The sequence below is a fragment of the Anabrus simplex genome, chromosome 7 (genome assembly GCF_040414725.1).
Source record: "Anabrus simplex isolate iqAnaSimp1 chromosome 7, ASM4041472v1, whole genome shotgun sequence".
NCBI classification, from domain to species: Eukaryota; Metazoa; Arthropoda; class Insecta; order Orthoptera; family Tettigoniidae; genus Anabrus; species Anabrus simplex.
In genome coordinates, this window is record NC_090271.1 from 238,008,288 (window position 1) to 238,035,485 (window position 27,198).

The 27,198-nt window shown below is 43.1% G+C and overlaps 1 protein-coding gene across 2 annotated transcripts in view; it reads right to left on the reverse strand.

The window, feature by feature from the left end:
* LOC136877515 (anoctamin-7) overlaps positions 1 to 27,198 on the reverse strand; it is an 865,825-nt gene that overhangs the window by 456,523 nt on the left and 382,104 nt on the right. The window lies entirely within an intron of this gene.

Sequence of the window (27,198 nt, forward strand, 5' to 3'; positions counted from 1 at the left end):
GGGCAAAAAAGTGATTTGCGCATGCGCGAAGCTAGTTACAGCTATGGAAATCGCCTCCTTGGCGACTAGTAAAATTTATATTGGCATTGCTTAAGTAGCTTAGCGTAGCAGTCTGTGCGTGCCATTCCATGTAACTTCATTGGAGCGATGTTTTCGTTGGATTGCATAGCATAGCGTAGCTTAGCATAGCAGTCTGTGTGTGCCATTCCATGAAACTTCATTGGAGCGATGTTTTTCGTTGGGTTGCGTAGTATAGCTTAGCATAGCAGTCTGTGTGTGCCATTCCATGCTAACTTCATTGGAGCGATGTTTTTGTTCGATTTCGTAGCATAGCCTACCTTAGCATAGCAGTCTGTGCGTGCCATTCCATGCTAACTCCATTGGAGCGATTTTTTTCGTTCGATTTCGTAGCATAGCGTAGCTTAGCATAGCAGTCTGTGCGTGCCATTCCATGCTAACTCCATTGGAGCGATTTTTTTCGTTCGATTTAGTAGCATAGCGTAGCTTAGCATAGCAGTCTGTGTGTGCCATTCCATGCTAACTTCATTGGAGCGATGTTTTTGTTCGATTTCGTAGCATAGCCTACCTTAGCATAGCAGTCTGTGCGTGCCATTCCATGCTAACTCCATTGGAGCGATTTTTTTCGTTCGATTTCGTAGCATAGCGTAGCTTAGCATAGCAGTCTGTGCGTGCCATTCCATGCTAACTCCATTGGAGCGATTTTTTTCGTTCGATTTAGTAGCATAGCGTAGCTTAGCATAGCAGTCTGTGTGTGCCATTCCATGCTAACTTCACTGGAGCGATTTTTTCGTTCGATTTCGTAGCATAGCGTAGCTTAGCATAGCAGTCTGTGTGTGCCATTCCATGCTAACTCCATTGGAGCGATTTTTTCGTTCGATTTCGTAGCATAGCCTACCTTAGCATAGCAGTCTGTGCGTGCCATTCCATGCTAACTCCATTGGAGCGATGTTTTTGTTCGATTTCGTAGCATAGCCTACCTTAGCATAGCAGTCTGTGTGTGCCATTCCATGCTAACTCCATTGGAGCGATTTTTTCGTTCGATTTCGTAGCATAGCCTACCTTAGCATAGCAGTCTGTGTGTGCCATTCCATGCTAACTTCACTGGAGCGATTTTTTCGTTCGATTTCGTAGCATAGCCTACCTTAGCATAGCAGTCTGTGCGTGCCATTCCATGCTAACTCCATTGGAGCGATTTTTTCGTTCGATTTCGTAGCATAGCCTACCTTAGCATAGCAGTCTGTGTGTGCCATTCCATGCTAACTTCACTGGAGCGATTTTTTCGTTCGATTTCGTAGCATAGCGTAGCTTAGCATAGCAGTCTGTGTGTGCCATTCCATGCTAACTCCATTGGAGCGATTTTTTCGTTCGATTTCGTAGCATAGCCTACCTTAGCATAGCAGTCTGTGCGTGCCATTCCATGCTAACTCCATTGGAGCGATGTTTTTGTTCGATTTCGTAGCATAGCCTACCTTAGCATAGCAGTCTGTGCGTGCCATTCCATGCTAACTCCATTGGAGCGATTTTTTTCGTTCGATTTCGTAGCATAGCGTAGCTTAGCATAGCAGTCTGTGCGTGCCATTCCATGCTAACTTCATTGGAGCGATTTTTTTCGTTCGATTTCGTAGCATAGCGTAGCTTAGCATAGCAGTCTGTGCGTGCCATTCCATGCTAACTCCATTGGAGCGATTTTTTTCGTTCGATTTAGTAGCATAGCGTAGCTTAGCATAGCAGTCTGTGTGTGCCATTCCATGCTAACTCCATTGGAGCGATGTTTTTGTTCGATTTCGTAGCATAGCGTAGCTTAGCATAGCAGTCTGTGTGTGCCATTCCATGCTAACTTCACTGGAGCGATTTTTTCGTTCGATTTCGTAGCATAGCCTACCTTAGCATAGCAGTCTGTGCGTGCCATTCCATGCTAACTCCATTGGAGCGATGTTTTTGTTCGATTTCGTAGCATAGCCTACCTTAGCATAGCAGTCTGTGCGTGCCATTCCGTGCTAACTCCATTGGAGCGACTTTTTTCTGGGTTCCGTAGCATAGCGTAGCTTAGCTTAACCTTTTATGTGTGGGGGCCTTACGTGTTTAAATAGAGGGAGACCCTCATCTTGCGAATGGTGTGTAGTTTCGGTTACATCTTGTTGCATATGAAAGCAGAAAGTTGCACTTACTCCGATGCTCGCTCATCTCCAATTTCTTACGTTGTCCACAGGCTCTCTTACGCTCATTCTCGGTTATCCTCGGCTTGCTCGATTCATTTTCATTACTCATTTCTACTTGTTTTCACTTGTGGTTGGCGTACAATTTCTTTAAATATTTATTTATTCATATCTGTAGCAACGTTGTAGTATATACAAATTAATATAACTTCCTCATTAATCTTAAATAATAAAACAATGAATATATATAAAGTAGTAGAAGTACTTAAAGAATGACGAACATTCTCTTAGATCAAAGGGTATCAGTATTTATCACGGTGGAGCCTTCGCTAGGTGTCACATAGAGCACTGGAGAGGGCATGAGCTGCAGTTTAGGTGGTGATCTCCGCGTTCACAGAAGTTCGACTCACAAGGAAAGCTCCAACCCTACTGTAGAACGCAACCTACTCAGACACCTCTACTTGCGCCAAGTCTCTTCATGGCTTGCTGCAAGATCTTCAGATGATCCTCCCACCCGGAAAGGTGAGGGCTTCTTCCTTAATGACTGAGGTGAATCTATAAGGCATTCTGTCTGTGCACGAAACTTCTACTAGACTTGAACTGCTGATGGGTGGTTGATATTCGTGCAACGGGTGCGCTTGAGACACGGCTGCTTTGGATCTTTCATATCTGCGGGTTGGTCTTAGACAAGTTGGCCGTGCGGTTAGGGGAGCGCAGCTGTGAGCATGCATTTGGGAGATAGTGGGTTTGAACACCTCCGAGAGCAGCCCTGAAGATGGATTTCCGTGGTTTCCCATTTTCAAATGCTGGGGCTGTACATTAATTAAGGCTACGACTGCTTCCCTTGCACTCCTAGCCCTTTCATATCCTATCGTCGCCATAAAACATATTAGTATTGGTGCGACTAAAGCAAATTGAGATAAAAACATTCGTTAAAATTATAACAGATTGTAGTACTTCAGGCTACGTTTTTAATTTTTTTGAATCACCGAATAGGTACGGATAACCGAGAGTTTGCTGTATATTGTTGCGAGTAAAATGCTGTCTGTTTTATCGATCTAATTTAATTCAGGATGATCCAATTAGCACACACACACATAATTATATTTGAGAGTGAATGACAACAGTTAGAAATAATAATTGTGTTGCGTCAGCTGCTAGTGATGCCATCTAATTACAATATTCCGATTGTCCTGCTATCTGGCAACTAAAGCGAAATTCTAGCGGGAAGCATACTACGGCTGAGGATTTCATTTTGTCATGTAACTCTGAGTTCTCTACCAGAGATCTTCAACGTGTCTGCTACAATCACAACTACAACTGCCTCAGCCGGAATCGAACCCAGGAACTACACTCCGCCAGTGATCCATCTAGATGAACAGTGAGAGCCAACAAGTGGTCATGCGGCGATTTTCTTATCGGTATCCGACGTCAGGACAGATTTCACAAAGGAATATTCCATATTTATTAAAACTATTAAATGGAAATCTAGTCTGTATCCAATAATTCGACCGGGTCAGGAATGTAACGAATGCAGCCTCCATCTAGCGACGATGATAGGAATCGTGACGGCTACCGAAGCCTGTCGCACTCCTCTAGGGCTATTAAAACCATATAGTTTCAATTACATGGAACGAAAACGTATAACAATCAAACTCTAATGGATTCAGTATTAGTTAAAATGCCCTTGAAGCGCCCTAAACCCACACCAGTTCATGTAGCCTGTGAGATACGGTTAATTACGCGTTGTTATCGATCAGCCCAAGTAAACAGCACGCTGCTTCATAACTCAAGAGTGAAATATGGCGCAGGTAATATCTCATCTCACAATGCTTAATGAGAGACTGGAACTTTGTCTAACTCGGGTTCTTTCATCTTGTATTCGACAGGTGGCAGTGATTATGTACCCACTACACAACTGTTGCGGTGTAGGCGTAGCGCACTGGACGTTTCAGTTCGAATCCTGGCAAGCCCTAAGGAAATAAACTGCAGGTGTCCGACTCCACGGCTAAATGGTTTTCGTGCCACCTTTGGTTCAGGGTGTTCTCGAGTTCACTCCCGGTATTGTCTGAGATTTTAACCTTCACTGGTTAATTCTGATGGCTCAGAAGCTGGATGAGTGTGCCATCTTCAACATTAGAATTCAACATAGGTAGGGCTCCATCCTGAAAGATGGGCAAATCACCTAAACTGCGTCAATTACGAAGACCTGAACCAGGCCTCTTCGGATGCCACAAGTTATTATTATGTCATTGGAATTGCATTCGTAAAATCCACTGACTGAATTGGAAAAGTGAAAATACACAGTTGGATCGCTGAAGAATAGGTGCTAGTAAGACAATTAAGAGAAATACGAGTCACCTGGATTAGACAGACGGTGTAACACGGAGGACTACTAAGTGACATAATGGAAAGAAATTGGAAGGGAACAGGCCCACGTCACACTTTAATTAACAAGTTAAAAGATGACGCGCAGTGATCAGAATGTATCCGACGTTGTCGGCCATAAACAAGTGACTACAACACCCACTAATTCACCTGGTACAATATTGAACACATCCATATTGCATTCGATATTACAATGTGCGAAGAAGAACAGCATCAATACTACAATATTTTTTCTTGATATTCATAAAGCCGTCGACAAAATAGGCCACGAACGTCCCAGAAGAACACTGAAAAATTCCGCTGCTACCTCAAAGCTTTCTTCTCTGGTTCTTTAATTACAAGAAAGAAATCAAACACAAATACACTCATGTTCATAAAAATCAAGGACACCTTGAAAGACTAGAGATAGGAAGTTCGTATTGATAGGACATGTGCATTAGTATGTTCTGAAGAAATGGTTAGCATTTGAACCATGTCGGCCCTCGGGTTCAAGGTCTATATTGATATGTCGGCACACCACCACCGACTGGTAAAATATCCCTGCGTCTCTCGTTGTCACTATAAACCTAAGGTAATGGATCAGTTTGACTTGAACAGACGTGCAGGATGCCTCGCAGACATATGCAAGAACCATACCGTCAAACGAGTGGAACAGTGTAACATATCGTGCACTATCAGGAGTGACAGTCCGTCGCCGTTTATTACGGTCTGGGTTACCGCCGCGTCGTCCACTTCTCCGCCTACCTTTGACTAATGTGCATAAACATGCTAGACTGCTATGATGTATGGAATGACGACACTCGGGGCAGGAATGGCAGCAGATATTGTTTTAGGATGAATCCAGGATCTGTTTGTTTGAAAATGATGGCCGCATTTTGGTTTGCCGCAGACAGGGGCAGAGGCATCACATTGACTGCACTCGCACAAGACATACAGCGTCAACTCAAGGTCTTATAGTGCGGGGTGCTGTTGGGTATAACCATAAATCACAGCTGGTGCGTGTCTAGGGCACTGTGACCAGTTTGATCTACGTGAATGGCATCCTGCGACCCGTAGCCATACCCTTTCTGCACGACACCTATTTCTGGTGGACAATACGCGACCACATGTTGCTGCACGAACACGTGCCTTACTGTTGTCACACGATGCTAGACTGTTGCCCACCGAGCTCGATAGCTGCAGTCGCTTAAGTGCGGCCAGTGTCCAGTATTCGGCAGATAGTAGGTTCGAACCCCACTGTCGGCAGCCCTGAAAATGGTTTTCCGTGGTTTCCCATTTTCACACCAGGCAAATGCTGGGGCTGTACCTTAATTAAGGCCACGGCCGCTTCCTTCCATCTCCTAGCCCTTCTCTGTCCCATCGTCGCCATAAGACCTATCTGTGTCGGTGCGACGTAAAGCAATTAGCAAATAAAAATAAAGACTGTTGCCCTGGCCCGCCCAGTCACCGGACTTGTCACCAAGCGAAAATATGTGGGATATGGTGTAACGACGGGTGCGGCGCTATGACCCAATGCCAACCACCACATATGAACTGTAGAACCAAGTGAATGAATGCAGCATGGTTGGCTATACCCCAGGACACCATTCTGGCCTTATACGCGTCGATGCTATCACGCCTGGAACAAGTAATCAGTGCCCATTGTGGACCCAGAGCCTACTAGGCAAAAGGACACATGTTGAACCTAGGTGACTGAAATGCTACTCGTTTCTGCAGACCATACTAATGAACATATCATATGAATAAAAAATTTCTATCTCTAGTCGTTCAAGGTGTTCTGTTTTTTTTATGAACATGAGTGTATTAAGATAGCCTTTAAATGGTAATAAAATATGGAACTGTGAATTTCAAATTCGATTGTCGTATCGATTCGATCAGCAGCAATGAGGAACATACGTTACTTTCTCAGGTATACGTAAGTTGGAAATGATTAGTCAGATAGCAGTGTTGCAATTTGCGACAGCAACATTTAAAAATGGTGTTACTCTAGTTAATAATGCTAACAACATTTCTTGTAACTTCTAAAACAGTAGTAGTTATAGAGCATTACGGCCCGGCTCCATGGCTAAATGGTTATCGTGCTGGCCTTTGGTCACAAGGGTCCCGGGTTCGATTTCCGGTAGGGTCGGGAATTTTAACCCTAATTGGTTAATTTCGTTGGCACGGGGACTGGGTGTATGTGTCGTCTTCATCACCATTTCATCCTCATCACGATGCGCAGGTCGACTACGGGAGTCAAATCGAAAGACCTGCATCTGGCGAGCCGAACTTGTCCTCGGACAAGAGCCATTCGCCATTTCATTTCATCTGATTCGTTGGTTTCGTTTTCGGCTCTCAGTCACGTGATAATGGAATGAACGAATCAAGTGAACGAGTCAAGTGAAGGAATCAAAATGATGAATCGTTTCAAATGAATAAATTCTTTTAAATAAATTGGATTTCCCATCTCTATTACAGACGCTAGGGAACAGCAGTTACCTCACTGTCAGCCAAAACACAATTAAACACGAAGCTAACGAAACGTTGAAGTCAACAATGAAAGAGGTATAAGATAACAATGCCAAACACTGTGTGGCCTGTAAGTCCGCGGAAGGTTAACGACTCTCTTAACAATAATATACGTCAGGAAAATATAACAATGTTCTCAAACCAATTCATTCTGGCGGTATTGAGGTCGTAATTCCATTCAATACGGCGGGTATTATTCTCCGTGAGAGTCTGTTCATTCGGCTCGTCAGGTTGCTGACAATACCAGTTTAGAGGAAACAATTCTATCGTATAATATGAAATATTACAAGTTCAATTATTGAACATATTGCGACATGTCCTCCGAGTATTGAGCGAGCGACCGCCAGTGCGAGTGTTGTACAAGCGGCAGCTAATTTAACTGCTGTATGCATCACACGCTTTCAGTTTCACCTGAAAATGTAGCGGTTGTATTTGTGAAACTGCGTTATGTTTAACGCACTGTTCCGAAGATAAGACAAAGTTACTATCCAAAATTCATTCATGATCTACTGAAGTATTACATATGTGCTCGTATGTTCTTCACAAGTCATCGCACATTGTTCAACTCATCACAAGTCAGCACTTGTTCGCATTTTTAAAATATAGCGAAAGATGGCACTAGCGTCTGGAAACAAGAAACGCTAAGAAGTATCTACAAAGTTATTCTATTGCACAACTACATATCGGTAGAGTTGCCAGATAGAAATATATTTTCCTCGGTGTAGGGAAAATAACCGAAAAATTGCAGCGGAGGGTAAAAGAGGAAAGTTTTCTTAAATTACTTCTAAATACAGTAAAATGTCATCTTGTTGTTTATATTTCTAATTGACAGATTATTTCCTGTAGAGGCTAACAATTATGTAACAGGCCTATACCAAGTAGCCTACTGATAGTATTTCAGTTATAAAAAGGAAAGATTTTAAAATACTGATAATATTTCGTGATAACTAAGCATGTCCGCCTCTGTGGTGTAGTGGTTAGTGTGATTAGCTGCCACCCCCGGAGGCACGGGTTCGATTCCCGGCTCTGCCACGAAATTTGAAAAGTTGTACGAGGGCTGGAACGGGGTCCATTCAACTGAGAAGAGGTGGGTTCGATTCTCACCTTAGCTATCCTGGAAGTGGTTTTCCGTTGTTTCTCACTTCCCCTCCAGACAAATGCCGGGATGGTACCTATCTTAAGGCCACGACCGCTTCCTTCCCTCTGCCGTGTCTGTCTCTACCAATCTCCCCATCCCCACGCAAGGCCCCTGCTCAGCATAGCAGGTGAGGCCACCTGGTCGAGATACTGGTTATCCTCCCCAGGTGTATCCCCGACCCAGATCCTGAAGCTCCAGGACACTGCCCTTGAGGCGGTAGAGGTGGGATCGCTCGCTGAGTCCGAGGGAAAAACCGACCCTGGGGGGTAAACAGATAAAGAAGAAGAAGATAATTAAGCATAAAGATAACAGGCTGTGACGTAAGTACATACCATGTTTAAGCATAATGAAAGAACGTTACAAGAATTTGTGGTTTCAATACCGGTGGTGAGAAGAGATTTTCAGCTATTTGGGTGTTTTTTAATTTTGTACAAGGACCTAATTTGTGACAAACTTAGCCTGTAGTTATACAGAGTGTATTAAAACTAGCTTTCCTTCTATCTTTCTTAATCCTTTTACCATCCAGGTTTGGTTTTCCCCTCGAATTAGCGAGGGATCCCATCTCTACTGCCTCATGGGCATTGTTCTGGAACGGGAGGCTTTGGTTCGGGCGATACAACTGGAGAGAAGGGCCAGTACTCCCAGGCCTCGCCTGCTATGCTGAACAGGGCCCTTGTGCTCCCGTTCCAGCCTTTGTACCACTTTTCAAATTTCGTGGCAGAGCCGGGAATCGAACCGGGCCTCCGGGGGCGGCAGCTAATCGCACTAAACACAGACGTAGACGTACCACAACTATACAGGGATGCTTTTGGTGTTATGTTAAGAGCAATGGTGCAATCCGATTGGCGGAGAAAGTTTTTCTTTTCGAGGATATGAAGTTAATTTTTACTCCCGGGCACGCGATTCAAATTGACGAACTCGCCGTGTTTGCTATGTCAAAGCACAAGCCACTGCCGTGCTTCAGGGCAGAGGATGGGTGGGAGGGGACGTTCGGTGTATGATGGAGACAGAGACAATGCTCCGCGCGTCTGCACCAAGTTTCCTCGTTCTACAGAATTGTCCTTGTCTCTTACAGACAATATTCACAGTTCGTTTATTAAACAGCCGTAACTGCACGCTTAGTACGTACAATAACGTACTGTATTTAAGACATACTTGCCAGTTGAGGAGTACATCAGATCATTTTCCCCTTCGTCTGTTGGTCGCAGTTACGTTCTTTATTATGTAACATGGTGGAAAATACAACGCTGCCGCCCCGCGATTGTGTATTCCTTCAGTCACAACATTGTAAATGGAATGAAATACTGAACGAAGGGAACTGTGCGCCCAATGGTCTGATTACAGTAGATGTTCAATATGCCCCCCTCCTACTTCGATGCACAGTTCACAGCGGTGTACTAGTGACCTTTGGAATCTGTTCAGGATGTTTGGTATGTCGCTAACGACCTGGAAAGAAGCCTATATTCTTGATAGGCTTTACAAGTTCGTCTTGTTTTACTACGGGGTTCGCATAGTAGTCAATTTGTGCAGAACAAACTGTACAGTGTCTTCTGGGGCTGGGAAGCGACTATGCGAAACGAGTAAGAAAATGGTACACACGCACCGAGCATTACCTTTGTAGTAATTTAGTAGTAGTAGTAGTAATTTATTGAACATTACAGGCTGTTCGCCCAGATACATGTTCACATGTTTGTAAGAATGTAGAGAAAGGCCCTCGCTCAGCTTATTCTATAAGATCTACCAGATCTCCAACTATAAGATTTGGGAATGGAAGAGTTAAGGGTGGGTTATTATGGTGGTTGTTGGGGTTGCATAGAAACAAAGGATGGATCAGAAGCAAAGAGAACTCTCAGTGTATACTATGCAAGGCTAAGAATGATGATTTACATTTACTTTGTGACTGTATAGGAACAGAGGAATTAAGAGCAAAATTTCTAAATACTAAGCAACTGGAACTGTGTAGACAAAAAGATGAGCTGAAAATTATTATATGGGTAGCGAATCAGTGGAGAAACGGCAGCGGCCTGAATAAGTTCTTATGTGCAGTGAAAAAGCAATGTCTGAGAGAAATACGAGGTAGTATATGATGCAAGATCATGGAACGTAAATAGTGGAGTAGATAGCATAAATAGGTCATTAGGAGATTGGCACTTAGCATTTTAAATGTTAGAAACGTCAGCTTGTAGTAATAATTTCATTAAACATGCTGACAGGGTAGGATGCAGATGTAGGTGTACATTTAGGCAAGTGCGTTTCTCTCACTATTCACGCATAGTAGGGGATGGTAAGGAATGAGGGGCAAGGGAGAACAGGATAGAACCGTAAAAGAATGGGTGGGACGGGCCCACCCGAAATATGTAAAAGAAGGGAGAAATGTGAGAAGTGGGATAAGGGAAGAGAGCGGCTCCAGCTTTGCGTGGCCGGCCGCAATGGAATGGTGAGAGAACCACACTGTCATCTGGTAAGTTGTGGGGGTCTTCCTTAGGGCCACACGGATAGGGCCGGTCGTGGCATCATCGGGAGGGCGGCTTCTTCTCACCAGGAGTGATGACACGGCCGGCAAGTAGCGGTAGATGTTCTTAATTTTAGTTCTTGTTTTTACTTTAGGATTAGATTATAGGGTTGAAGGGTTGGTCCTTACATGTGGACTGGTCATCCGCCCATGTAAGAGGCCGCTTAGTAGATTTAGTTGGTGTGTTTATAGATCTGTTTGTAATTGTTTAGTTTCGTTTGTTTTAATGGTTCTTTCTGTTTCTTGTAATCTGTGAGCATTACCTCTGTCTCCAACTTCTCAATGCCTCCTCTGACGGACAGCAACAGGCTGCGGCTGACTCTCTGGCATAGCCAATACGGCAAGTTCATCAATTTAAATCGCACCCCCGAAAAATAACAAAGTAACCTCATTTGCTCGAAAAGAAAAATTTTCTCCGCCAATCCGATTGTACCATCGTTCTTTACATAACACAAAGGGCATCTCTGATTTTTTTGTCGGTATAGTTATTGTACCGGGCGGTACACCTCCACTCCGCTAATTTAAAATGTGCGCCAGTTGAAACTCCTCTGCTGGAGGAAGTCTGAACTTTATCTACGCTATTAATTCTCTACTTTCTCAGAAGATGTCACCCCGTGGAAAATTTTGAGTTTTTGAACTGTGTCATTTTTGATGTGGTTTTGTTTCGCTTGAAGTAAGAAGTGTGAACTTTCTCTTCTAGAGGACACTACTGAAGATCAACAATAGTGCAACCTAGTGCGGAGTCAAAGAACTATTTTGTTGGAGAAATTTTTGGTTCTTGTTAAATTTCTTTCTGTTATTGTTTAAGTTGGCTGTATACCTCTCTTTTCCCCCCTGTTTTAGATTTATCCAATCCCGAATTTCTTTTAGTAATTTCCGACCAATCCGATGTATCTTCCCCCAACTTGAATATGTTTCTGTACCCTAGCCAATAAAGTAATTGTGGGCGGGTGTTTTCATTCCCCTAACGCCTAGAAACTTCCGCGAGAGGATATAAACTGATGATTTTAGGGTCTCCGGGCCACTTCTGTTCCATCTTTCAGTGTATTAAGTACATAGCAGGAGGCGGGAAGCGCCTCTTTCTTCGGCAGCGGTCAACAATAAGGTAATGGCCGATTAATAAATTCTTTCTTTGCTAGCTCAGCAGTTTAACTCTCGGGGCGGGTTCTAAGCTTTCCACCATGTAACCGTTTCCTAAAATGTAACGATCTTTCTTCTATTCTCTTTTAAGCTACATTCTGGGATAGAGAGTGCTAACCCTCTCGAGCTCCCTCTCTTATTGTTTTGAGGTGAACTTATTTTTCTCAACCTATTCTTCGTTAACGTAAAACAAATTGTTCTCTTCTTAAGTCACCTCTTTAGTATGGGATTAGCCCTTGTATTAACGGCCTAGTGGAAATTCTAAGTTCCCATGGAGGGAATTAGATTCTTTTCCACCAATAGAGCATATCAAAAATCAGATCAAAAATTAGATGGAAGGCTTTTCCGGCGTTTGCTCTATTGACGGCCTAGTGCCAAGTAGGTCTTAATCAAAGTGTATTAGGAGTGCAAGTTCGCCTCCTCTCAAATTGTTATTTTAGAGGTCATTTAATTAACCTGCTTTTCATTTAATAGACCTCAGTAGGTTGGGTATTTTACCCCTGTGTTTATGTCCGTTGAGGACAACTTGAAGGTGGAGTTTGGTGTGGCCTGGGAGAGGCTTAAATTTTGAGAGCAAGTGGCTCTTTTGAAAATTGAGTGTTGTATGCCTCGTGGAGGCTTTTCTGTGTAATTTGGAGCAAGGGCTCCTAGGTATGAATGGGGTTTTCTGCCCCTCTGTTAAAACTCGTGTTTGGGGTAAAACTGAGCTGATTGCCCAAGCAGTGTAAAATCAGGGCGCGAAGCCCAATTCCTGTAAATATTGTAACTAACCTTTTTGACTTGCTACTTTGTACCTGCCATGCTTGTTATTTCTTTGTTTTTGAAAAGAAAATATAACCTTGTTAAATTTTAAATTAATTTTGCTTTCGTAGCTGGAGACCTATTCACACCCGCACCTTCTTTCACCTCTACCTACCACGGAAAATTCCGTAACAGTTATGATACACCCTGTATAATATCGGGCCATTAGCGTTAACGTGTATTAAGCGACGCTATATTATTCCAATATTTATAGCCTACCGCGACTGGTCGTTGTACTGCAGCAGTAAATTTTGACGAGGGGAATTTTCTTAAGAAAAAGGAAGTTATGCTGGTTTAGTTGTGGTACTTCTATCGAATATGTGGCAACGCAGGATCTCGGGTTTTGAGACGTTTGAGGGTTTTCTGTTTTTACGTGTTCATTCGGGTATAAGTGAAATGGCCACTCGCTTGGTGTCGTCTGGCTGATAGGTGACGTGATATTTCATGGTCACCTCCTGCTTATAATTTATTAAAATAAGTACGGTAGGAAATATACAGTAAATTCTCTAGTTCTTTCTCATGATAGGATATTTTATTTTCGTTGTTAAGTAAAAATCGTTAGAGTGTTTGTTATTCGTGAATACCTACTGTTGTTGTGTAAGGGTGGACACTCGTTGTGGGAAAACTAAAATATTCACCATCGGCGTAAGAGATTTCCCTTCGGCCGTGGCCTACAAACAAAACGCATTCTTTTAACGACTGAACAATTCAGATAAGTGCAGAAAGATTTGAACTGTTCTTGTTCTTTGCTACAGTGTTAAGACAGGTCTACTTTCCGAGTGGTGGGGCCCGACAGTCCTCCAATATCTGTGAGTCTACTGAGAAGCATAACTGATTTTCAGTATTAAGGGTTTCTCCCTCTTACGAGTCATATGCACTAATAAGGGTAGAACTTGTGGAGACGCTCGGCAGCAGGTTGTCGTATGTAACGCTGTATGATGCTCATTTTTCTGTATAAAACTCAGTCCGAAGGCTGTCTCAATCTCCAATAAATGCGTCATAGGCTCTCTTATATATCCTAGGTGTCACTGAAGGTAGGAATGAAGTAGTTTCAAGTTGGTTTTCTGACTGAGCCACAAGTTACTATTACATATCAGCCTGCCAAACAGACTGAACTGCAACCCTGTGAGTGACATTTCCACATCACACATAATATGGACTAGCTGCGTAAATAATGGAGTTACTAACATCGCTCATACGTCAGCCACATTCAAATTGCCGAAGTCAAGGGTGAGACGAGGACAGGTCAATGAAAGTAACAAATTTCTTCTGGTCAATACCAGAAAGTGCAGTGCTCTGTTAACACCAGTTCTTACCAGGAATGGATGAAGGATGCGTCTGTAGATAGGGATTTACTTATTTCGTACAAATTCCTTAATTTATTACCATTGATCTCTTTACAGGATAAGGTTTTACACTTGATTCAGACTCCTGTGTATATTAATTTTTCACCATTGGTTTGTTTACGGCATACCATCACTCTTTATGTCCGGCTCCGTGGCTAAATGGTTAGCATGCTGGTCTTTCGTCGCAGGGGTCCCGCGTTCGATTCCCGGCAGGGTCGGGAATTTTAACCTTAATTGGTAAATTTCGCTGGCACGGGGGCTGGGTGTACCTGTCGTCTTCATCATAATTTCATCCTCATCATGACGTGCAGGTCGCCTATGAGTGTCAAATCATAAGACCTGCATCTGGCGAGCCGAACTCGTCCTCGGACACTCGCGGCACTCAAAAAGCCATACGCCATTTCATTTTTATCACTCTTAATCTAAAACCCCGTTATCACAGAAGTCTTTTCTCAAGAAGGGCAGCAATATCCTCAGAACGTAATGTATCGATAGAAAAAACAAATACCACATTAATACATACACACAGAGAATTCTATTGTCCGACTCGTTGGCTGAGTGGTCAGCGTTGAAGTCTTCGGTTCAGAGGGTCCCGGTTTCGATTCCCGGCCGGGTCGGGGACTTCAATCGCCCCTGATTAATTCTTCTGACCCGGAGACTGGGTATTTGTGCTTGCCCCAACACAGTCCTCTTCATATTCACACAAAACGCTACACTACCAACCCCCACAAAAACACTTAATAGTGATTAAATCCCTCCATATAGGGCTGGCGTCAAGAAGGGCATCCGGCCGTAAAACATGGACAAATCCACATGGGCTACACAGTTCCTACCCGCGACCTCACAGGTGTGGGAAAAAGCGGTAGAAATAGAAGAAGGAGACAGAGAATTCTATTGTGCGGAAAAAATAAAAAATGAAAATGAAATAACAGAAATTTAATATATTAGGATGTAATTCATTGTCAGTTCATTTGGAGATAAGAGTATTTGTGATTAACTGTTCAAGTTATGAATTTGCGAAAATTTGTGTTAGCTCATTAAAAAAATCAAAACCTCTGTACGTCCAGTTTAAAAGGTTTTGTGTTAACAGAATATATACACTGAGTGGCCAAAAGTCATGGGAAGACACTGAATGTGATGTTAATAACGAGTTGCTCCTCCGCGAGCCCTCAAAACGTCAGCAACACGGCTAGGCATCGACTCTACAAGGTGTTGGAATCGTTCTGGAGGGATCTGGACCCACACATCTTGCACTGCTACCCACAATTGGTCTTGTGTAGTTGGTGCGGGCTTAATGGAGCGTACGCCAGCATCGACAGCATCCCATAAATGCTCGATTTTAGGTTAAGATCCAGGATATGAAGGGGCAGTGCATGGTCGTAACTTCCTACAAAGCACCTGCGTGCCACAACAGAGCGGTGACAAGGCGCATTGTCCTGGTGAACCATGGCATCTCCATCAGAGTACTCTAGGGCCAGAAAGGGATGAAGATGGTCTGAAAGAAAGTCCACATAACGTGCACCTGTCAGCGCTCCCTGCAGCTGGACAATGGGGCCTAATTGCGACCACGATAACGCCGCCCAGACCGGAATTGAGCCACTCCCGCCTGGACACAAACTTCTTGACACGCAGGATCCACAACTTTATGCGGCATACGCCACACTCCCACGCGCTAATCAGCCCGATACAACAGGAGCCGGGATTCATCGGACCATCCCACACGCCGCCACTGTTTCATGACCTATTGCCGATCTTCGTGGACCCATGCACATCGTTGAGCTGTGTCGAAGTGTCAGCAAAGGGACACGAGTTGGTCGTCGGCTGCTGAAGCCTATGCTGTGCAGTTGCCTCCTTACAGCCCTGATAGAATGGGTTCCTGACTCCCAACATTCAACTGGGCAGTGATCTGACTGACAGTAGCCGGTCGATCGTCCGGTATGGTTCTACGGAGGTGACCTGATGTCCGTTCATTAAACACCTGTGGTCTTCCCCTGCGTCGGCTTACGTGAGTGGTAACATTCTCTCTGCGATATTGAAGATCCACGCTCGACACTGTTGACCTCGGAAACGCGAATTCGCGTGTCATCTCCGCAATGCTATGCGCCATGCGCCGATGTTCATCCCACGACACTGGTGTTTATAACAGACTGCTCAGTTACGCCGCAGCTAGCCGCAACGCTCAAGGGTCATACACGGCACATTTTCTAATGGGACACCCCTTCCTGTGACTTTTAGCCAATCAGTGTACATATACATGTTTTTTTTAAAATGTTAACACGGAAATCGACATTCATGGCATCATAAGGTTCCTTAGACATGTAGGGATCGATATTTTTCGTTCAACATAGTCAAAATCTCGATTTCAATTGTCGCTGGAGTTACGAGGTTTCGGAGTAACAATGTCGATATCAGGTTAATTTCGTTCGCTTATTTGTGCCGGGATTTGTAATTAATGACACACATTTATCGGTGATTTCTGACAAAAACGTATTGTTCATAAAATTTCTCTGGGCGGGGGATACTGGCAAATAAGGAGAGCGGTATGTTCCGAGCTGTCAGCGGAGAGATAGTGTGGAATGACATTAATACACGAATAAGTTTTAGCGGTGTTTTTAAAAGTAGGTAAGATAATAATATGAAAATGAAGTTGGAATTCATGGGGACAAATTCGAGGAAATATTCGTTGGTAACAAGAGGGATTAGGCATTGAAAATAATTTATTAAGTGAAATATTATTTTTCAATAATTTAAGAAAGGAGTAGCTAAACAACTGATAGGTATTTTCCACCTGGATGACAGTCATAAATGCAGATCAATGATGATTGATTGAGAATGTCTGCATGGCAGTAAATTTACTTCGCTAACACCCTGCTGTATAATGTATAGCACTAGCACACAATTTGAATGCAATATCTTCCTCCTCCTGACCTCATTACCAGTTTCTTGATGTCGTCAATTTTTGTGGATTCAGGCCAGCTTTACTACTAGGTGTCCTTCGTAACGCTAACTCTTTGTCAAGGCTATGTATTCAACCGTTACGTATTACTTCAGTACTCGTAGTCAGGGGAAACAAATCAAGGAAGAGAAAACTTGATAGACTTCTGCAATCAAAGTGAGATGGTTTTTTCAAACATACTATTTGAAGTTTCTGTTAGAAGGAGATACGCATGGAAGGCGCCAGACGATAGAACATTGCGGATAGGTTATATACTAATATAACAAAGGTAAAGGAATAAGGAGAAATGATGTCACAGTTATCCAGGACTATACCCCTGTGTTAGTAACGTTAGACTCAAAAGAACAAAGATATCTGTTAAAATGAAATGGAGAGTAGAAGGTTGAAAGAAGAAGCAACAAAGAAGGCTTGTGTAGAAAAAACAATAAAATAGCTAATGGGCTATGCATAGAAAATTTGTTCGCGCTCCAACCTCACAGACGTACAGGTCGCCTAAAGGCATCATCTCTAAAGACCTGCACGAGGCCTCTCCTGAGGCCATACGACATTATTACTAGCCCCTCCTAACTTTCACCCAACTTGGTATTTTGTCACAGAGATAAGTTTAAGAAAATAAAGTACAGGCACTTGCTCCAGTGGCGTCAACAGTACAAAATTAGCGGAGGTAAAATCCAGCTCTCTCGCTAAGTTGTCTGCGTCCTGGTCTTACGTACTCGGGGCCTAGGGTTCGATTCCCAGTCGGACAGAAGTATTTCAATGTTAATCTGTTAATTTCCTTGGCTCGGGAACTGGGAATTTTATGCCCCAAAATTTCTTCAACTCATACACTGCACAAAATATTTTCTTCCATCGCACTCACATGCAGTCTCCTATACATGGCACATGCTATCTGACCCCCATTGGAGGATCTGCCTTACCAAACTGGCAATAGCCATCCAAAGTAATAGTAATAATAATAATAATAATAATAATAATAATAATAATAATAATAATAATAATAAATGAAAATGAAAATCCATGGCTTGTTTTCAGTCATTCGACCGGGGTCAGGAATGGAATGAATGGAACCCCCATCTAGCGGCGAGGATGGGAATCGTGCCGGCTGCCGAAACGTGTCGCACTCCTCTGGGGCAATGATTAATGATTGAAAGATGAAATGAAATGATATTAGAGAGTGTTGCTGGAATGAAAAATGGCAGGAAAAGCCGGAGTACCCGGAGAAAAACCTGTCCTGCCTCCGCTTTGTCCAGCACAAATCTCACATGGAGTGACCGGGATTTGAACCCGGGACCCAGCGATGAGAGGCCGGCGTGTTCTCGCCTGAGTCACGGAGGCCCATAATAATAATAATAATAATAATAATAATAATAATAATAATAATAATAATAATAATAATAATAATAATAATTGTTCCGGGATATCTGTGGAACGCAGAGGCGAAGGAAAGTGCCGGGGTGAATGGGTCTAACTACCAAATCAAAATTAAAATTTCAACAAAGGTTATATTTTCTTTTCTTTTTCAAAATTAACAAAGTAACAAGTACCAGTAGCACTAAACAGGTCTAGTAAAGACAAGATTGGTGGTATAGACAGGTCTTGGGCTTCAAGCCCTTGCTACACAATTCCTGAGCTACACGCTCAAAATTACAAAGGACACCATTTATGCAAGGGAAGAACACCCCTCAATACATGGAACACTTGCTCCCAGTTTTTAACCTCAAGCCTCCCAGAGGCACTTTAACAACACTTGAAAAGAGCTGACACGCTCTCAGTTTTTCAAGCCTATTCAAGGCAATATCAGACTTTACAATTACTTGCCATCAAGGCACGACTTACACAAATGAAACGGGGGTATCTCGTACCCAACCTACTGGGCCTTAGCAGAAAAAGAACAGGTTAAGTAAATGGCCCAAAACACCAAGTTCAATGAAGGCGTGTACTTGCGCTCCTAAATATGCATTCTTAAGATCTAAAAGCCACTAGGCCGATGAAACAGGGGCTATTCACAAACTATGGAGGTGACTCGTATAAGAATAATTTAAGACATTACAGAAAGGAAGAAAACCAGTTACGAAACGTAGTCACCTGAAACCAATATGAAGGGGAGCTCGAGAGGGTAAATCACTCTCTATCCCCGAATTACAGTTGCAGATTTTATGAAATTTTCACATTAGCCGGCAGAACTTACATTTTAGAGAAGAAGGTTACATATTAAAGTTTCGGACCTATCCCTCGGGTTAAACTGCGGAGCTAGCAAGAAATAAGGATGTTAAACGGCCATTAGCTTGCTAAAGAACTGCTGCCTGATGAAAGAGGCACCTCCCGCCTCCTGCTTCACATACACACACTCAGATGTTGATCAAATGGCCAAGAGAGGTGAAAATCCGCAGTTTATAAACCCTTGGGGAAAGTTCGTGACCTTTCATGAATAATCAAGCCACACCCTCTCACTTTTATTGGCTAGCTTAAAGTTACACACCAAATCGAAAAATAAGCCTGTAATAGGCCGAAAATTAATTACAGATATTAGGGATTGGCTGAATTCAAAACTGGCGGAAAGAGAAGATCAATATTGCCAACCCAAAAAATGAATGAACACATTTTAGTAAAGATAAAACTTAAGAATACAAAATTTCTTCAAAAAGGGTTCCTTCACTTTGCACCAGGGTGCATGATCATAGTTTTTGTAGTGACATCTGTTGCAGAAAGTCCAAACGTCTTGATAAATGGTAAACAAAACGCGTAGAATTTTATACAGTTCCAAGTTCTGTGTTTCTCTTGTAGAGTAGTTCTAATTGGCGCCAGATTTAAATGTGCGTCGTAGAGGTGTACCTCCCGGTACAATAATAATAATAATAATAATAATAATAATAATAATAATAATAATAATAATAATAATAATAATAATAATTGCAAGATTAAGCAACTTCGCTGATGGAAGCTGCACTCTACCTAATCCACAAAGTTATATCGAACACCTTAGATTGAATATTTTTCAGTAGTGAAGATTCTTATTTGGCTCAAGTTCATACTACCACAGCCCTGCAATTTTAAGATGAGGAATTTGTACCTCAGGCTTACTGGAATCTCATATAATGTGGTGAAACTTTTCTTCCCTGGCTAGTGTATTTCAATTGTGCCGGGCATTGTGTACGTCCACTTTCATGTGCTTTCAGGCTGTTGGCCGTCACCGATGTAGTTACCTGATCGACTTGAAAAAGGAAGAGTTTCTGCTTCAGAGCGGAGATCAGACTTGGCTCAAAGGCTAGTCAAAGATCCCTCAAACGCTGAGGGACTTGTATGATACAAACGAAATTCTGGCGCATAGGCCTTGGCACATTGAGGTAAGAATTTGAACAGTGTGAATGTAAATAAAATGATACCTCAGGGCTTCTAACACTGGATACATTTATACAGTATAAGGTCAGGTTCTCAAATACGGCCACCAAAGTATATTCGTATATTTTATTCGAAGGTGAAAAGGCGTACAAAGACAAATTAAATTGGAAATGAAACTACTAAATGTTTAGTATGCAGGAATTCAAAACAACTGTATTATAGATGAATTTACTTGAACTTATTTAGGATCATTGCAAAACGGCCGTATTTGGAGACAGTCTTGTAAGATGCCGTCTATGGAAAATTCTATTTATGAACACTTTTCACACACAAAATCTTTTACACCATGTGTATTTGCACATTTCTCATGACACCACATAGTGCACTTCACACAACCCACCCAGATTTGCCCGTCGTGGTCTTCGCTGAAGAGTCCATCATAATATCCACACCTGCTAACATCAGTGTTTCGTGCGGATTCCTTTTTCGCTTTCGGGTTCATTTTCGCAATTTTTTTGGTCTTCGTTCTCTTATGTGTTGTGGGGAAGTCAAAATTGTGGCTTTTTGACTTCTGCTTGTATTTTTCTTCCTTGGTACAGAAGGCGTAGCGCATAGTTGCTGGAGCTGCCAGGTTGCCGGCCGTGTTACAAGACCATACACTTCCAAATAATTCACGACCTATCTCATATATGCCAGCACTAATCTACCGTAACGAACTACGCTTCTCTTCACACTGAAGGCCATGCATTAATAGGCAATGTTCACCTTTTATAATTTAAAACTCATACTGCTACAGTGAATTATATTTCAAGAACACGAAAAATAAAAATGGTTTCGTCAGACTTACCTTTAGAATGTGGATGTTAAATATTCACTCGTAGAAAAGCACAAAACAGACATATGACAATAGCAGACAACTGAACGGAAGCCGAACAAGTATGGCAATGATTTTAACACACTCCGTCGGGTTCCTCTCCAGATAGGAAGGCAGTAGATTTGAAAGAACGAAATATGGCCATTTTATTATTTGACCCGCAATGTTAATAACATTATTGTGAAGGTTCACCGGAAGATGGGGGGGGGGGGGTAGTATCAACCTTTCGGAAGTCGCAAGGGAGGCAGTCTTAATGACCGACTGATATGGCCTTGTTATAACACTCAACATGGTTGATCTGTGTTGATTCTGCTACACGGCTGAAAGCAACGGGAAACTACAGCCGTAACTAGCTCCCGAAGACATGAATATGTCTCTCTGTAGGTTAAAATATTCCGGAGGTAAAATGGTCCCCCATTCGGATCACCGGGTAGGGACTTCACGAGAGGGGCAATCATCAAGAAAATAGATGCTGACATTCTGCGAATTGGAGCATGGAATGTTAGAAGTTTGAATCGTTATGGTAGGTTATATTAATAAAAATGGAAGGAAGATATACGTAAGAGCGATTGTCTCTGTACATTTCAGCACTTAACAGTTTCGGCAAGGTGGCAATTGAGCAGTCGATTTGAAGATTTCCGCTGGCTTTTCACTCCCAAACCTGAACGAAATACATACATGACTGGACCCTAATTTCACTCTCAAAGCGTCTTCGACCATTCCCTTCAATTTTCTGTAATGGTCTGCTTCTGATGTTTTATAAATGAGAAACACTGCCGTGGAGCATCCAGCGGAAGATCGGTAAAGCAGGAAATCAAATTCTGCTGCTTCTACTTGCAGGGCGCCCTGCACTATGGTACTCGTGCTAGAACCTTCGGCGGAGTGCTCAACCACCAAACGGAGAAGTAATTAGTGTAATATTTAATTATTGACTTCCGTTCCACAGGTCACAGTTTTAAGGGATGTCAGAGTAAGTGAGTTTTTTCACTGACATGGGGTTCGTTACGTAAACTATTAGTCACCACTGTTCAATCGTGAAAACCATTTAGGGGTGGAAGGTGAAGTCTTCCAGTATTATGTGATTACCAGAATTATGTGAGGTAGAGTGGTTGGCCGTATGCCCAGCTAGTAATTTCCCCGGTACACCTGCTATAATCTGATAAGTGACATTCGCAGAGTGTCTCACAGGTACTGGCTCAATACTGAGTAAGACGGTACGTTCAGCGCTTAGCACTGTCTGCTTCACTAATATTACCTGTTATGATATAGGTTTAAGGCATAATGTAAGAGTAAATTATGCACTCGATTAGAAGCGTACTGTATGAAAGCAACGGTTAGAGGCGTAATTTTCTAGATAACATCAAACATAGTTTTCATTAGATAACGCTTTTGCTCGTGGCAAAATTAGTGCTCTTGGCCTTCTCTTGCACCGAAATGTGCACATTGTCTTACAGCAAACAGACAAGAAACAAACAAAAAACAGATAAAGTTGAGTACTACTGATAATATAAGCAAGATATAATAAAGTTAGAATTTGATTTAATTAATCTTTAAAATAAAGAATCCAACCTGCAGTGTAATATCTTGGAACTTGAAAATAGGTACAATGAGTATGGTATGAAAATTAGCCTCTCGAAGACTAAATTGATGTCAGTAGGTAAGAAATTCAACAGAATTGAATGTCAGATTGGTGATACAAAGCTAGAACAGGTCGATAATTAAAAGTACACTGACTGACAGAACAAATGCAACACCAAGAAGGAGTGGTCAGAACTTTATGCCAATTGCAGGGTAGACTGACGTCACTGAGGTATGCTCATGATGTGAAATGCGCCGCTGTGCTACGCACGTAGCGAACGATAAATGGGACACGGCGATGGCGAATGGCCCACTTCGTACCGTGATTTCTCAGCCGACAGTCATTGTAGAACGTGTTGTCGTGTGCCACAGGACACGTGTATAGCTAAGAATGCCAGGCCGCCGTCAACGGAGGCATTTCCAGCAGACAGACGACTTTACGAGGGGTATGGTGATCGGGCTGAGAAGGGCAGGTTGGTCGCTTCGTCAAATCGCAGCCGATACCCATAGGGATGTGTCCACGGTGCAGCGCCTGTGGCGAAGATGGTTGGCGCAGAGACATGTGGCACGTGCGAGGGGTCCAGGCGCAGCCCGAGTGACGTCAGCACGCGAGGATCGGCGCATCCGCCGCCAAGCGGTGGCAGCCCCGCACGCCACGTCAACCGCCATTCTTCAGCATGTGCAAGACACCCTGGCTGTTCCAATATCGTCCAGAACAATTTCCCGTCGATTGGTTGAAGGAGGCCTGCACTCCCGGCGTCCGCTCAGAAGACTACCATTGACTCCACAGCATAGACGTGCACGCCTGGCATGGTGCCGGGCTAGAGCGACTTGGATGAGGGAATGGCGGAACGTCGTGTTCTCCGATGAGTCACGCTTCTGTTCTGTCAGTGATAGTCACCGCAGACGAGTTTGGCGTCGGCGTGGAGTAAGGTCAAATTCGGCAGTAACTGTGGAGCGCCCTACCGCTAGACAACGCGGCATCATGGTTTGGGGCGCTATTGCGTATGATTCCACGTCACCTCTAGTGCGTATTCAAGGCACGTTAAATGCCCACCCGTACCTTCAGGGGCTGCCCAATGCTCTGTTTCAGCAGGATAATGCCCGCCCACACACTGCTCGCATCTCCCAACAGGCTCTACGAGGTGTACAGATGCTTCCGTGGCCAGCGTACTCTCCGGATCTCTCACCAATCGAACACGTGTGGGATCTCATTGGACGCCGTTTGCAAACTCTGCCCCAGCCTCGTACGGACGACCAACTGTGGCAAATGGTTGACAGAGAATGGAGAACCATCCCTCAGGACACCATCCGCACTCTTATTGACTCTGTACCTCGACGTGTTTCTGCGTGCATCGCCGCTCGCGGTGGTCCTACATCCTACTGAGTCGATGCCGTGCGCATTGTGTAACCTGCATATCGGTTTGAAATAAACATCAATTATTCGTCCGTGCCGTCTCTGTTTTTTCCCCAACTTTCATCCCTTTCGAACCACTCCTCCTTGGTGTTGCATTTGCTCTGTCAGTCAGTGTATTTAGGTTGTGTGTTCTCCCAGGATGGTAATATAGTAAGTGAGATTGAATCAAGGTGTCGTAAAGCTAATGCAGTGAGCTCGCAGTTGCGATCAACAGTATTCTGTAAGAAGGAAGTCAGCTCCCAGACGAAACTAACTTTACATCGGTCTGTTTTCAGACCAACTTTGCTTTACGGGAGCGAAAGCTGGGTGGACTCAGGATATCTCATTCATAAGTTAGAAGTAACAGACATGAAAGTAGCAAGAATGATTGCTGGTACAAACCGGTGGGAACAATGGCAGGATGGTACTCGGAGTGAGGAGATAAAGGCTAATTTAGGAATGAACTCGATGGATGAAGCTGTACGCATAAACCGGCTTCGGTGGTGGGGTCATGTGAGGCGAATGGAGGAGGATAGGTTACCTAGGAGAATAATGGACTCTGTTATGGAGGGTAAGAGAAGTAGAGGTAGACCAAGACGACGATGGTTAGACTCGGTTTCTAACGATTTAAAGATAAGAGGTATAGAACGAAATGAGGCCACAACACTAGTTGCCAATCGAGGATTGTGGCGACGTTTAGTAAATTCACAGAGGCTTGCAGACTGAACGCTGAAAGGCACAACAGTCTATAATGATAATGTATGTATATGTATGTATGTATAAAGAATCCAAATTAAAATGAAAATCTCATTACAAACATAGCAAAATATTACCTACACTAATACAATATCAAAATATCCCTAAATGATCCAACCTAAACATGTTTAAACTTGTTAGAACTTGTAATTGTATACATTACTGGTACCATTGCCATACCTCATTCAGCTGGAAATGCAGCCTCCTGACAGCTGTGCTTAATTACGGTATAAACATTGGAACACTTGTCTTGAAAGTTACTATAGAGAAATACTGTTACGACACTGGACAACTGGACTGCAAGACATTCCTCTCCCAATTGGAGTTGGTTGTTGTAATGCTCTTGTGTTGTCCAGCGAGTGCTAGAAGCTTCTCTACGCGACAAGGCGTCTAAAGGACAGAGTTGCCTACATCAGTACAGTCCAAGCAGGCGTCGCAGTTTAGGAAGTTAATCAAATAACCCACACTATATAACGTACTATTTGCTGTTGAAGGAATGTCAGCGTAATTTTTCACCCTACTCACTTAATTCACTTAGATGTCCAGTTCGTGCGTGAGCCTCTGGAGTGGGTTTCACCAACTGAGCTTTAATGTAAAGATCTTCTGGTTTTATTCGAGCGGTACGAATATCAATTTTGATCACTCTAGTACGAGTAAGTCCAGGAATTAGTTATAGTAACAGAACAGGCTGGAATACAAAGGAGTATCAAATGTCCCAGCCCACTCAACGCTTCTGTAGAAAGAGTTGCATAGATAGTGGGGTTATAACAGATCGTACAGGGTTTTCCATTTGGAATCAGACAGCAAATTAAGTGGATGTTTTGACATGAAAAGTCTTCGAAACAGAGGTCGGGGATTTCAGGCGGAGGATCGAAGTGAAGTTTTTCACGAAACGCAGAAAGTGAATATGGTTCAGAAAGTCTTACATGTACGTAAATGGTTTGTATATTAGTTAACGCGGCCGCGATGACTGACACAATGCGCGGCACTCAGATGAATGAAGAGACCCTCGATTCATCCTCACGAGATCTCCCACAGAACACCGGAAATTAAGAAAATATTCAAGATTTCGTAACTGAAAATGGACGAACATCGTCATACTTAGAAACATTTCCAAATACAGTAGAACACCGTTTATCCGAAATAAAGGGGGCGGAGCCACTTCGGTTGACGCGTTTTTTTTTTCAGATGACACATGGTTAATATTTCATCATCATCATCATCATCATCTGTTTACCCTCCAGGTTCGGGTTTTCCCTCGGACTCCGCGAAGGATCCCACCTCTACCGCCTCAAGGGCAGTGTCCTGGAGCTTCAGACTCTTGGTAGGGGGATACAACTGGGGAGAATGACCAGTACCTCGCCCAGGCGGCCTCACCTGCTATGCTGAACAGGGGCCTTGTGGAGGGATGGGGGCCGTGGCCTGAAGTTAGGTACCATCTCGGCATTCGCCTGGAGGAGAAGTGGGAAACCACGGAAAACCACTTCGAGGATGGCTGAGGTGGGCATCGAACCCACCTCTACTCAGTTGACCTCCCGAGGCTGAGTGGACCCCGTTTCAGCCCTCGTACAACTTTTCAAATTTCGTGGCAGAGCCGGGAATCGAACCCGGACCTCCGGGGGTGGCAGCTAATCACGCTAACCACTACACCCCAGAGGCGGACATGGTTAATATTTTCGGAAGTTAAATGTCGAAATAAAAATGCATAAACTCTGTTAAGCAAACGTGCGTACTGCATGTTAACATTAAAATATTTACATAATATCACTCATTGTATAAAATCATTGATTTTCTTCTGAAATTTCATAGTGCAGCGCTGTCGTGCAGCTATGTCGCACCACCGTTAAATCAATTATGCATCAGCTGGTGTAGGTTCATTGCTTTGTTCAACAAAACGCAAAGCAATCTGAAATAATGAAACAATTTTTTGCTACTGCTGAACTGAATACTGTAAAGAGTAACTTTGTTACCGTACTGTAATCAAAGCGCGTGGTACTGTATTTTAATAAAAATTCGAAATCAATCTTACTTCCAGTCTTACCTCCAATCCATCATCTGCTGTAACTCAATTCTCAGAACAGCTATTCTCAAGGTCGGAGTCGTCTGCATAATTTTCATGACAAGTAATACAGTAATAATATTAATGATAATAATAATACAGTAATAATTATTCCTGCTTGTTCAAGAAAAAATATATCATGGAACGAATTAGAGGGTAAAAAACTGGTTTGTTTTATGCTACACATCCATTCTGGCATAAGTCGTAATATAAAAATAGGGTTTTCCTAG